General features: G+C 35.1%; 1 long non-coding RNA gene across 10 annotated transcripts in view; it reads right to left on the bottom strand.

Annotated features, from left to right (window-relative positions):
* The window catches only part of LOC149086726 (uncharacterized), a 271,603-nt gene that overhangs the window by 95,702 nt on the left and 162,829 nt on the right, over window positions 1-13,072 (bottom strand). For 7 of the 10 annotated variants that reach the window (XR_016192509.1, XR_016192508.1, XR_016192502.1 and 4 more), the window contains one exon: window positions 8,698-8,794. The exons of the other annotated variants lie outside the window; for them this stretch is intronic. This is a non-coding gene — a long non-coding RNA (uncharacterized LOC149086726). The remainder of the gene's footprint in view (window positions 1-8,697; window positions 8,795-13,072) is intronic. 10 annotated transcript variants of the gene reach the window in all.

Here is a 13,072-nt window from a genome sequence, read left to right as displayed (position 1 = left end):
AAACAAAATTTCGCCATTATTTTTCCGTCCAAATGTATGTATTTTTTCATATAAAAAAAAATTTTTCGTTGCATATTGAGTTTCATTCAACGTCGAATCGAATTCGATTAAAGTCAACGGCATTTTTTTTTAAACATATACGAAAAAATTCTTTAGTATCGTGTGAAAATAGGATTTTTTTTTGTAGGTGGTGGATGGATGGGAAGTATCGGCAGAGAAGGAGGGTAAATTTGACTTTTAGCAAATCAGAATGAGATCATTATAGGGCCGCCATTGCTCCATCCTCTCTCTTTTTCTCGCCCATCCCTGTAACGGTTACGCATCAAACACACGTTTTCGTCTATTATTTCGTCGCTATATCTCCCTTCTCACTAGATGATGCTCTTAAATTACTCTATTTTTAATAGTCTAATGCTCGCTGATGACACCCTATTTCCCCGGGACTTAATAGGGGAAAATATTAAAGTTTCCTCCAACGCCCCCGTCCATCGCTATTTTCCACCTACCCTCTAATACAATTCCATTCTTCTTTTCAGTTCCAATAACAAACACTGTTTTGGAACTTCATTTTTTTTCACCTCTATTCATTTTTCTACATTTTTTTTTTTTTGTTAGAGTAATAGAGGAAGTGGAAGTTGGCGTTAAAGAGTTTGCATAGTTTCAGTGCATGATTTTTCCTTGGTCCCCTATACCTGCTGTCATATTGGATGCTATTTAGGGTGATTTGCAAATATGTGTTGCTTTTTTTTTCTACTTTTTTTTTTGTTGAACGTGTATTCCCATTTACGATGTAACAGTAGAATGTTAAGTGCGTAAACGGTCATGGGAATATCGGAATTTTTCCGTACCTAAATTTAAATATTATAGCGATTGTTAGGAATAATGGTTCTTTCTTGTGCGTTTCGCTAGAGCAACTGGTGAAATCATTACGTTTCGGTAAAATGCATTGTCTGAAGTTGGAAATCATGCATTCATGCACATTTTTTGGTGATCTGAATGTCTGAGTTTTTACTGAAATGATAGGAAAAGTTTCAATGGATTTGGAAATGTCATCGTGCCATTAAAGTTTTTCTCCCATGTACAACTGTCAAAAAAAGAGTCTCTATAGCAAACTTCTGGCTGACAAATTTTTCTATGAAAATAAATTTGCAATGAAAGGATCATATTTACTTTGATTTACTCTATATTCAAAGGTCGATTTACGATGTCTCTACGCTCTCTTTAATGAATTTTCTTTGTAATGGATTTTTTTAAATAAAATGTTCTTATAAATTTTTTATTACATTTTATTTTCAATATTTATTCGTTTATTTTATTTTTAATGGTTTTTATATTCATCTGATACATTGTATATTTTTTATCTGTTCAGTTTCTTCAACTTTAATATTAATTTCGCTTGCTTTTTTATATTTTTTACATATTTTTTCTCCAACTGCAAACGGATTATTTCTGTACGTTGGAATGATGATAAATAAAATTGTAAATCGATAGAAATAAAACATTGCCTATAAACTAAAAAAAAAACACTGTGAAGTCCGCATTTACGAAAGAAAAATTTCGAAATTTGCGAGAGAAAAAGAAGATGAGGGGAAAACAAGTTTGAGAAAACAGTTTAAAAAACACTCCAATACATAGGAAGATATAAAAATAAAAATAGTTTCTCGAACGCGTACACACACGAGAAACGTATCAAAAATAATCTTCGTAGGCCACCTAAAGATAACATCTCTTTTCTGAATAGAACTTGAACATAAAACATTTTTTCGATGTCTGATTAATTTGGATATAGATTTGCATAGATTTACATATAGATTTCGTTCAATGTTAAATAAGAATAATGCTGCTTGAGAGAGATAAATAAACAGAGCAATATGACCACTAGAACTATGCCACAATCCTTTGAACATTGCCTTATTAATCTTTTTTTCAATCGAGCTTTTATGAAGCACAGAGCAGACCGACAGTATAAAATGGAGCATTCTATGATTTTCTTCCCACCCCTTAAATCGAGTAATACTCAAAATCTGCAAAATTTCTACGACATTGAAATTTGCACAAGCGTCAGACGCGTTTGAGCACCGAATCGGTTGATTTATTCATAGCATTATAAATGCTATTTTGCTGATTACGGATTCGGTAGAATTAATACATACTACGCAACATGAACCTCTAAGCACGTTATCACGTAAGGCTGGCAATCAATAAAAATTTTAACTGGTTAATCAAAAATTTTAAATCGATTAATCTTAGTCGGAAATTTTCAAATGCTAATCTTTCATAACAAACGTAGTATTGGTAACTAAATAACATTACTGATGCTATCAAAATATAACTTTTTGGTAGATCATTATAGCAGGGTCGTCTTATGAGCATCATGGGCCCCCGAGCGGAGTTATTTTTCAGAGGCCCCCACTTGCACAGTTGTCGAAAACTTCAACTGGTTCTTGACTGGCTACCTCTTTCCTTGAGGCACCCATGCGTTAAGAGGGCACTGCATTTTAGTTCCAATTAAAGCCAAAAAAATTTTTTTTGGCTTTAATTAGAGCCTAATATTTTTATACATTTGTTAGGGAACATTTTATGAGGTGCAGTGTTTTACTGCACTAAACAAAAATGTAATGCAGTAAACACTTTTGTACAGGGGCAAAACATTTAACTGAATTTTGTTAATTAACATATTTAGAAAAACTAGTTGCCCCACACTTGTGCTATCATCTCTGGTAATAATAAAGTACCTAGTAAGTGTATAGTTGGTATACAGCCTCCATACTCCAAAATATAAACACCCATAAACGTATGTAAGGGATGTTACGTTATTTAAAAAGAAAATGATACTATTGTGTACATTAAGTAGTGAAAGGGTTAAAGAACTTTTCTCAAACTTGTCACTGAACACATTTATAAAGAGGAAATATTCATAAACATTAATAATATTGTAAACCACCAGTTCAACCACCAACCATAACTTATTATAGTAATATATCAAAGTATAAGAAAATAAATGAGCTTTCAGAAATTTCAAACAATTGCTGCCACAGAAAACATATTGAATTCATAGAAACTAACTATTATAAAGTTGAAATCATTTTTGATAAATGTATTAAATGGATGACAAGACGGGAAACATGTCGAGGATATGATGACTGGCTTTTCCTTTAAAACAAATATGTTTGTTTCCATCGGTGGTAAAGCCGACCTGGTGGAAGATTATAATTTCAGTTGCACGGTGCACCGAGACTCGGGTATTATATCATAATTCCGTTTCAAAAGAAATTCCTTTCATGCTCCATTTTCTACGAGAACCTGACTCGTTCCATACGTCACAATAATATGCAAATACATCTTTTTCGAAAACTGCGGAACAAGCGCGTAAACCCATATGATCTTTTCCTTGGCTTGAGAGAGAGAAAGTTTTTCTATTAATTTTTGGTGACGTTTGTCCACATTTCTGCGACAGGTTGTTCGTTCCTATGTACAGTTAGAGGGAAAATATCATTTCGTCTTTGAAAAGGGAGACGTAATTACGGAAAGCTCTAAATCAAACTCGACGTGTTGGAAAAACTTGGAGGAGGTGAAATTCCGGTAAGGAAAAGGAGGGGGGGGGGGTAGAAAACTAAGACGTTTCAAAAGTTTGCCATTTGTTACTTTTGATGTCCAAGAAATCGGATATCACGGAGTCGGTAGAAAGCGAACAACCAAAGAAAGAGAGAGAGAGAGAGAGAGAGAGAGAGAGAGAGGGAGGGAGAGTGGAAAAATGAAGAAAGTCGGGGGTCGCATAGAGGGGGTGGGAATGAAGGGCTCTAAGAAATCGCTGCGGTGCTCTTTCTTACTCCTACGCCACCTTCATTCCATCCCGGTGTTACCGTTGGAGTAGAAGAGGAAATAACACCTTTTCCAATGCCCGGGAGGCATTAGACCCTATTAGTTTTTGGTGGAACTCGTTCCATGGTTTTCTCCAGAAGGCGTATTCCATCTTATGAAGGGACAGAAGGAAGGGGTTCTGTGTGTGTGTGTTAGAGAGAGAGAGAGAGAGTGAGACCCCCACACATGAAATCGGTAGAGAGTCATATCTCATACTTCGCCTGACACAATCGAAGTTAAATATATCACTGGGACCCGAGACCAGCGACAGTATCCCTGTCAGGCCTTACCCTAGAAATATATAGCACCCTGTCAGGATGAAAGAACGGACCTGTTTCGCTACGGGGCCTTAAAAATGGCGGCTGTCGCAGACGGCACCAATATCACCCATTACTCCACGTAGTTTTTCTCTCCTCTTCTTTTTTATATATCTTTTTTTATATATACATTTCCTAAGGAAATGAAAGAAAAATATCAAGAATGCGAAAAGAAGTCTACGTACGTATACAGTATCTGTAAGAAAGAAAGAAAGAAAAAGGAGTGAAATCTTAAACCGTTTTATGATAGCGGCTCTATTCTTGGCATAGACCGATTGCCTCTACACACTACAGTTGAGCTCTCATTCGGATAGAGATATATCGAAATCGGAGTAATATTAGACTCAAAAGCCTCTGCAGAGTGTAAGTTTATTTTGAAGAGAAGAGGGTTCCGAGAAAAACAACTCTATGTTCTATAACTCATATTTTTCATGCCGCTTTCCCTCCACACACACACACGTTCGTATACACTCGTAGGCTGGGCATGCTGTTTTTGATATGTGAGGCCCTCTTTTTCTGCTTTGCTCAGAGCAATTTCCGAGAAAAAGTTCATTTATCAGAGGCTTATGCGTGCGTATGAAATATTCTTAACTCGGATATGAATGATTTGAATATTATTTCGAAATTTAATGACGCTTTGAATTTAATGGAAGGGTTACGCGGCAACAGTTTGTTTCGGAATTGAATATTTCACTTTTCTCAAACGGTGACTGATTTAAGTCTCATTGGTTAATTTACATTCTGATTTGAAACCAATTATGATCTCTCTGCATATCCGAAAATTAAGTTTCGTTCCTCGTACCCTTAGGCCGGGATTACACTATAGAAGTTTTCTAAAATTTATTTTATGAAACTTGAAAAAATTCAACCAATAAGCTTATCGGTTGCATTTGTTCGAATGTATCCCCTGAGCTTTATAGGTTGGATTTTTCAAGTTTTATAAAAGAGATTTTATGACAAGAAATCAACATCTCAAATAATAAATATCTTCACAACATCCAGTCTTCTGTATATCTTGTATTAACAAGTGGAGAGCGACATTCTTGTCATATATATAGCCCTCTGGTGGCTCGTCGTCCATGAGCTATTAGCTGATCGGTTTCACCGTCCATTGCACGGTTCCGTTCGGCATATATACGCTCTAGCGAAGGAAAATCTCTATCTCCTCTGTAGCTTAGTGGTCAGAGCACTCGTCCGGCAATCGAGGGACCCGGGTTCGACTCCCGGTAGAGGCAGAGATGAGTTTTTTCCTTCCTTAAAAAAATTAACATCTCAAATATTAAATATCTTCACAACATCCAGTCTTCTGTATATCTTGTAAAAGAGATTTTAATCAAACTTTTATAGTGTAAAACCTAACCTTAGAAATACGGATAACATTTCAAATAGCTCACGGCATATTAAAATGTAATGACGTGCCGTATATAAGAATCACTGTCCTAAATATTATTTCCTACACTAAATTTGGGAACGTTAGCCCAGGACGATAAGACACTCGTCTTAAGTGCCAAAAGATGTTTAGAGGTGTGAGTTCGATACCCGATTCGTCCTTGTCAGAAACTTTCCTGACGCGGGTGCGCAACAGAAACGGAGACATTACCGCAGGGAAAACGATTTGTACCGCGGGAAATCCCCACACCGAGAGATTAGTGTACCAACATGTCGGCATAGGTGTAAGTAAAAAAAGGCTGCCGTCCGGAATCGGCAATAAATTGTAGGTTCCGGTCTCCTCAGCCCTCGTATGCAAAAAATGACTGTGGTGCGACAAAAATGATCAAATAATAAATCTGTAATGGACACGTATTCCGAATAAAGACAGAACCGCCATTAAGGGGGGTGCGTAACAAGTGTGGTCTCATCGAGCCCTGCGGTTTGGGGGACTCGTTTCAACGTAAGAGAAGTGAAAAAATATACATACATTTAAAGAAAACAGGTTTTTCTCGTAGTAATCAAGGAGTCTGGGATTCATCTTATGTGATTCTGAAATATTAATCAATTTTGGAATTATAGCTCTCATCAATTCTGAATTTAAATCAATTTTGGAATTATTCTTCTAATTAATTCTGAATTTTTATCAATTCTGGGATTTTTTTTCTCTCAGTAATTCTGAATTTTCATTGGTGACATATATTTTTAAGCATTCCTGTATAGTCTGTGACAATGCCTGGATTTTCTGATGCCCAATTCTACCCCCCCCCCCTCCCAACTCAAAAAATATATAAAACCGTGGCTAAGGAAGCCCGAAGATATTCCCTCACCGGGCCTCGCGTCTGATAAGGGAGGCCCTGGATAAACATAAATTATATTCGTAGAAACTCAGATTGTCCAGCCCTCTTATGATTATGTACGAAAAAAGAGACCGTAGAGCGCGTTGACGCAGTACCCAAGAGCGCTCGATGCTTTAGGTATGCTTTGCCCTCGCAAAGCAAATAGTGATAAACACCCTAATAAATCTCACCATTTGAACTGCATGCCATATGTGTGCTGTTCTTCTGATGACGGGTTAGTGGCTCGGAAAGGTTGAAGAGCCTTAGTCTATGGTGAACAATTTAAAATTTTTAAATATATATAAAAAACATCTAACTGTGTGAAACGTTGCTAGTTTCTTTGAAATTTTTCTTGGATGAGCTCAAATGCTTTTCCATGGCATGTATGAAACACATTTTATGAGACAAATACAAGCAAAAATGGATAAGAAAAATTTCATCATGGTACACATGATTATGATCGTATTACTGTGTGCAATTTATTTAATTATTTTTTGCTCTAGCAGCATGAGTAAAATATGGAAGACACGCGCACGCTCACATAGCAGCATCACTAGAACATGAAATAAGCATAATAATCTGACAACATAAGTACGTTAAGGCCACGCATACACACAGAACACACCTTCCGGCAGTAACAAATTCGTTAGAAATACCTCAGAAGAATGCTTATGAGGTGAGGTGCACGTACGGTTAAGTAGTAGTAGTAGCATGAGTAACAACAATTATTATACATTAAAGCCTATAGCAGAAAAACGCAGCTATCGGAATTTGAAGTCTTCAAAAGTAAAAGATTCATTCATCACTGGAATTAACGTTAATTGGAATCGAAATGACTGAGAAAATATTTGTAATAGAAAGAAATTATAAATTTTATAAACGATTAATGTTAAAAATATAATGTTATAATTTTATAAACAATTATAAATTTTATGAAACGAACAAATAAGACATATGTGAAGATATAAATGGGACCGAAATGATTAATCGTGAGGACAATCAATGACATAAATTACGTCAAAGCGCTGCTTTTTAACCAATGGTGAACGAGAACAGAATCAGAGGGTGCGAGCTAGAAATTGTTATATGATATATATTCACTATTTGAACAGGTGTGTGATTCGAAATCGATTGAAAGTGCAAGAATACCAATGAATGTTACTAGCGGTACAGTAGAAAGGTAAAGAGTCACTGCGACAAAAGAATGACCAATATTCATCGAGCACAGGTAAATGGATCTAGTAAATTTTTTTTCATTATTATTATTTATCCTCACGTGTTTGAAACGACCAAATAACACAGGAAACTATTCGAAACAAAAGCATTATTGCATCATATATTATTACATAGAGAGTGAGAAATGCAATCTTCAATATTATGGAGAAGATACGAATCATTTCGTGTTTCAGACCCGCTTGTCGCGAGATTCACAATAACAAATGAATTGCTTATAGCTTCCGTATGTACCTTAGATGAAAATGATAAATTTCACAGCAATTTTCCCGACTATATAAAGTGAAAATCATCAAAGGATGGTGTTACTGATTATTTTCAATATACAGCCACGGATTTCACGTATCGCTGGCGATGAGATAAGAGACTCAAATAAGCGGACAAAATCAGTCATTTCAAGCTCATTAAATTAACAAATACATTGTGAGGCCACAAATGAACCTGAAAGACAAAAGAAAAGACGTAAAAAAAAATAGCTAAAGGAAAAGAAGGTCGTCGTCGTGTATCACTGAAGAAGATGATGATGGAAAGGATGACGAAGAGCAAAGAGAGATGATGAACTTTACTTCGAAGAAGAGAGGAAAGAAAAAACCTAAGAGACGTTACTCTTCTTCTTTTCTTTTTCGTGAGGGGGGAAAGAGAGGGTCATTATTGTGAGAAGAACTTAGAAGAAAGATGAAAGTGAGGACAAAAAAAAGAAGAAGAAGAGAATAAGAAAAGGCATGAAAGAAATATGAAACGCCTCCGGTGTGAAAGTACTTCAGATATCGAACGTGAAATGAAATTTCGATGTTCATAAACGTGCTCAGCCCTTCGGCGTAGAATTAGTACCTTAAATGCGCCTCACATTCCACCCTCCTTCTCCTCACGACTTTTAAATGACTTTATGAAGGATTTTGAAGAGATGACTTCTAGAAGTTTGAAAGTCACACAAATAAAACAATCAACTAGATAGGAAGGGGGAAAAAAATTCAATTTTTTTTAAACATTAAAAAAAAAAGGAAAATAATGTCATTTACCTGCTTTTAAAGGATAACGTTATATAAACTCGTCTTCATTGTTGGTCTGCGTCGAGAAAACTGCAGCGCGCGTTTCGTTGATAGACATGATAAAACTCTGTTTCAAGAGAGATTAAATTGTTTTTAAAATCATTTATGTGATACAAATACAAATTGATAAAAATACAAATTCAACTCTTGTATGAAATATATTTAGTCACAAAAAACAAATCGAAAGAGATGTAACAGTCCCAGAAATATTTTTTTGGAGATTTTTCATTCATTGCGTATTTAAAATGCAATTTTTAAAATTTTTTTCGAAGTTTTTGGTGAAAAAAAATTAATATAAAATATACGCACATAGGAAAACCATTTGGATTTTCTGATTTATGTTTACTGAATCTCGGAAAAGTGGGAATTAGAGTAAACTACTCAACCCCGGGAATTTCTCAGGATTCGGTTATCGTAAACATATGAGCAATTTAAGTAAATTTAAAGGCATTTAATAACGGATATAGTTTTGATAGTGAAAAATTACTAATATTTAATTTTTTTTAAATAATATCAATAATAATTATATGTTCAATTAATTTGTTTTTAAGAAAACTGAATAACCAATACATTGATTTGTAAAAATAATTCATTCTCTTCTCACTAAGTGTTTCGAAACAAACAGATTGCTGTTGCAAAAACGCTTCACGTTCCCCACTTACAACAACCTTTCAGTGGTGGACTTGCTAACCCTTTAAGCGGCACAGCAAAAATCGCTAAACCCGCTTCAAAATGCCATATATTTTTTAATGACAAGGCTTTTTTTCCGATTTTCAGCAGGTGCAAAGATAGCGGTATAGGGAAGAGTTTTCTATTGAAAAATCAACTTTACAAAATGTCTGGGTTTGTAAAATAAGGGGGCAAGAGATTGACGAGATATCTCGCTAATGCTGCCTACAGGGTTTATTATGTATAATATGTGTAATTTATTGTATTAATAATTTATCTATTAATACGATTAGTTTCATTCAAAATGCATGTTTCTAGTGTTAAAAATTTCTTGCGCATGTCTAATTCAGTATAGAAATGTGATTTGGTTCAACCTTATTTTTCTTCCAGAATCCGGAAATGAGTTCAGATTCCCGGTAGCATTTTAGAAGCTGGATCCCGGGAGGAAAAACCTTAGTGTCAACAGGAATGGAACTGACAAAATCATGAAAATTGTCATTTAGCGGCGTATGGAAGGAATATATTGCATTAATGTTAAATAAATAGTAAGTAATACCTAAAACCTGCTTAAATTGGACAGCTACGGTTCAATTAAGCTCTGAACGATACAGAGAATTTTCCAAGATATACAGGTAAAATATTCTGGACATTCTATGAAAAAAGAATAATGATCGGTTCTGTTCAGAACCGGCCTGTGTAGGAAGATGTCCAGGATATAGAGTAGCCCAAAAACTGACAAATTTTACTGTAATTCTGTGGTCAGATAGCAAAAATGTCACAAGTCACTTTTCCCAAAAAATCGAGTTGTTCACATTCTCGTGTCTCTTTCGTCAAAATTTTTGAAGGTGACAAAACTTCATCCATCTCTTTCGGTTTATGAGGAGCCAATGTAGGCAATTGCTATAAGTCAAAACGCCACAGTATCACATTTTTACAAAATATTGTTTACAGATATTCCCTCGTGAAATTTTGAAAAAGTGAATTATTACATTTTGCCATCTGAGCACAGAATTCATATAAAAACCGAAAAACGACAGCTTTTTTTTCAATCTTTCGAGTGAAGAACCTATTTGAAAATGATGGCTGTTTGTGAATTACTAAACTTCAAAAGAAATATATCTAATGATATGGTAATGAAAATTATTTTGTCTAAATTGCATTTTTCAAGGATACTATACTATGAGTATTTTGACGGATACAATATATTTAGGTTTCCCATTGTGAGCGATTTTTTTTTTCTTCTCCCATTTCGTTGGGTTGGATCTCACATTCAGAAGACGGGCAGGCATGAAATCAAGTAAGAAAAAAAAACACATATGATAAATAAAATATCATGGGACATAAAAAAAAAAATAAGGGCTTATTTTTGGAAGACGAAGAAGATCGAAGGGTGCATGCGTGACGGAGGTAGGAGTGGAATGTCATCAGTTATCATTTTCGTTGCCCTTCTCGAAAGTTCGAACAGATCTTTGCAGAACCTCCTTGACTTCGGGCCATCGTCTCCTAAATAACAAACGGGCGCAGAAAGCGTCACAGACCAGTTGTTCTGCTGACAAGGCCATTTGCAGAGCAAGAGAGAACAAAAAAATAATACTGTATATATGTATAGGGAAAAAAAAAACAGACATAAGAGGGGGAAAAAAACACGAAAAATCCTGAAAAAAACAGAGAAAAAGAGAGGAGAGGGCTTATCTCAAAGCCTTGGCACCATATGGGAAAAGAAGGCATCTCCAGGAGCAGCTAGCTCCATGTCTTTAGCGAGCCGAGAAACGATCTTTACAGATTAGAAATCCCTCGCACCAGGGCTTTGATTTCCAAGAAAAGAAGAGTAAAAAAACACACACAGAGGATGAGGGAGTTGCAAAAGAAATGAAAGGGAAGCTCAGGAGCAAGAAAAGGCGAGGGTATAGCCGGCAAAAGCCATCAAAATAGCATAGGGGGGCAAAAGGCAAAAAAAAAAAAGTCTTCGAAAAAAAAGAGGGATTCAAATGTTGACAAGGATAGAACGATGCCGGGGAACTGTTGGGAAAAGGTGTTAAAGAGATTTTCGCGATGTTTCTTACTATGCCAGCTGGACCCCGGGTTCGATTCCTCGCTCCGCACACACACACACATACACACCATTCCCTGACTCTTAGGCTCTTTTTCGTTTGGAAAGAAGATGCGCCAAAAAAAGAAGAGGATGGAGGGTGGAGGATGAAACGAGAAAAGCACGAAAAATATGGGATTTTCGGGATTTTCCTGGAGAAAGAAGGATGAGCCAGGGAAAATGAGCCTGGCTCCAGGGTTACTGATAGCCAAGACTTGCTAATACGACGTTGATGTTTCTGTTAGGATATTACGATACGGACGTATATATTTATAGATGATTTTTTTTTTCCTGCTTCCCACAATGTTCCCACCTAGCAGATAGATCTTAGTTTTCCTTTAATTCCTATTTCTTCTCCTTTTGGATCGTAATACGTCTTCTTTTTGTTTCCTTATTTCTGTTTTCACATTCAAAGGGGAAAACAAAAAGAAAAAAAATCTCAGAAATGTATGATAAATAAATGTATTCAGATCAACACAATCAATCAGGATTGAAGATAAAATCCTTTTTCAACCGGATCCATTTATCATATTTATTCCATGTTTTTTATTCTACTTTCAGTTAAAAAAAAAACATAAAATTTTTGATAACGTTATGTTTTTGTGAGAATTTCCGTAATTGTGCTATTTTTCAAGTTTTCTACTAATTTGACTCGTGCAGGTTAAGCGATATCCTATAGTACTATATTATGAATAAATAAAAATTAAAAAAAAATTATCAATACAGTCATTAAGAAAAATGTTTTACTTCAATAATTTTGAGTTAATTTTGATTTTAACACGCTTTATTGATTTATATTTATTTTTAATCTATTTAAGACAGTAGTTCATAACCAGGGGTGTCAACATCCCCAGGGGCATGACGAAGCATTTTTTTGGAGCGCTAGATGGAAAAAAAAAACTTTGTGGAACGAATATTTTAAGGAAAATTGAAATGATGAAAAAAATTGAATTTTCCCCCATTAAAAAAATGTGAATCATTCGAACATTTTCATATTGAAATGCGTCGGGAAATTCGCTGTAAAAGTTTTTTTTTCGGTTAGCGATTGTACTTGTTTACTTGTTTCCCATTTCGATTGAGAAAAAAGTACCAAAATATTTAGGGCATTGATACCTAAAATATTTAGGGGTTTTACATTGGTACATTGGTACATTGGTACCTCGTGTTATTAGCATGCTGAGCTTAGATTTGATACTGTCGTGAGTATGACTCAGAAAAAACGCCAAAAAGTTTAATAAAGTGTCAAGCAAACGTGCATGCATTGTTGTTTTGGCTGGAAAAATACTATTCACTGAATCTTTATCTTATAAATTTCTAAAAATATTTAAAAAAAAAGTACTTTTTATTTTATAGTTTTTGGATTAATATTCAAAAAGAAACCGAAACTAAACCATAGCCAAAAAGGGGGTTTCATGATATGATGCGTAAAAGAATTCGTAAAATTTAATTAATGGAAAATTAATGTAACTGATCACAAAAAAAAACTAAATTTTGTAACGGATAGCAAACACATTAATCAATGGGGTGCATTCTTGTGGACTACATTACGCTACCCTTCTTTGTGCACTACAATTCTCATCAAAATGC

The sequence above is a fragment of the Pholcus phalangioides genome, unplaced genomic scaffold (genome assembly GCF_987345545.1).
Source record: "Pholcus phalangioides strain wild (caught in Gottingen) unplaced genomic scaffold, Ppha-v1.0 ptg000004l_1, whole genome shotgun sequence".
Lineage (NCBI taxonomy): Eukaryota > Metazoa > Arthropoda > Arachnida > Araneae > Pholcidae > Pholcus > Pholcus phalangioides.
Note: the sequence above shows the minus strand (reverse complement) of the source record. Positions and strands in the feature narration are given on the sequence as shown.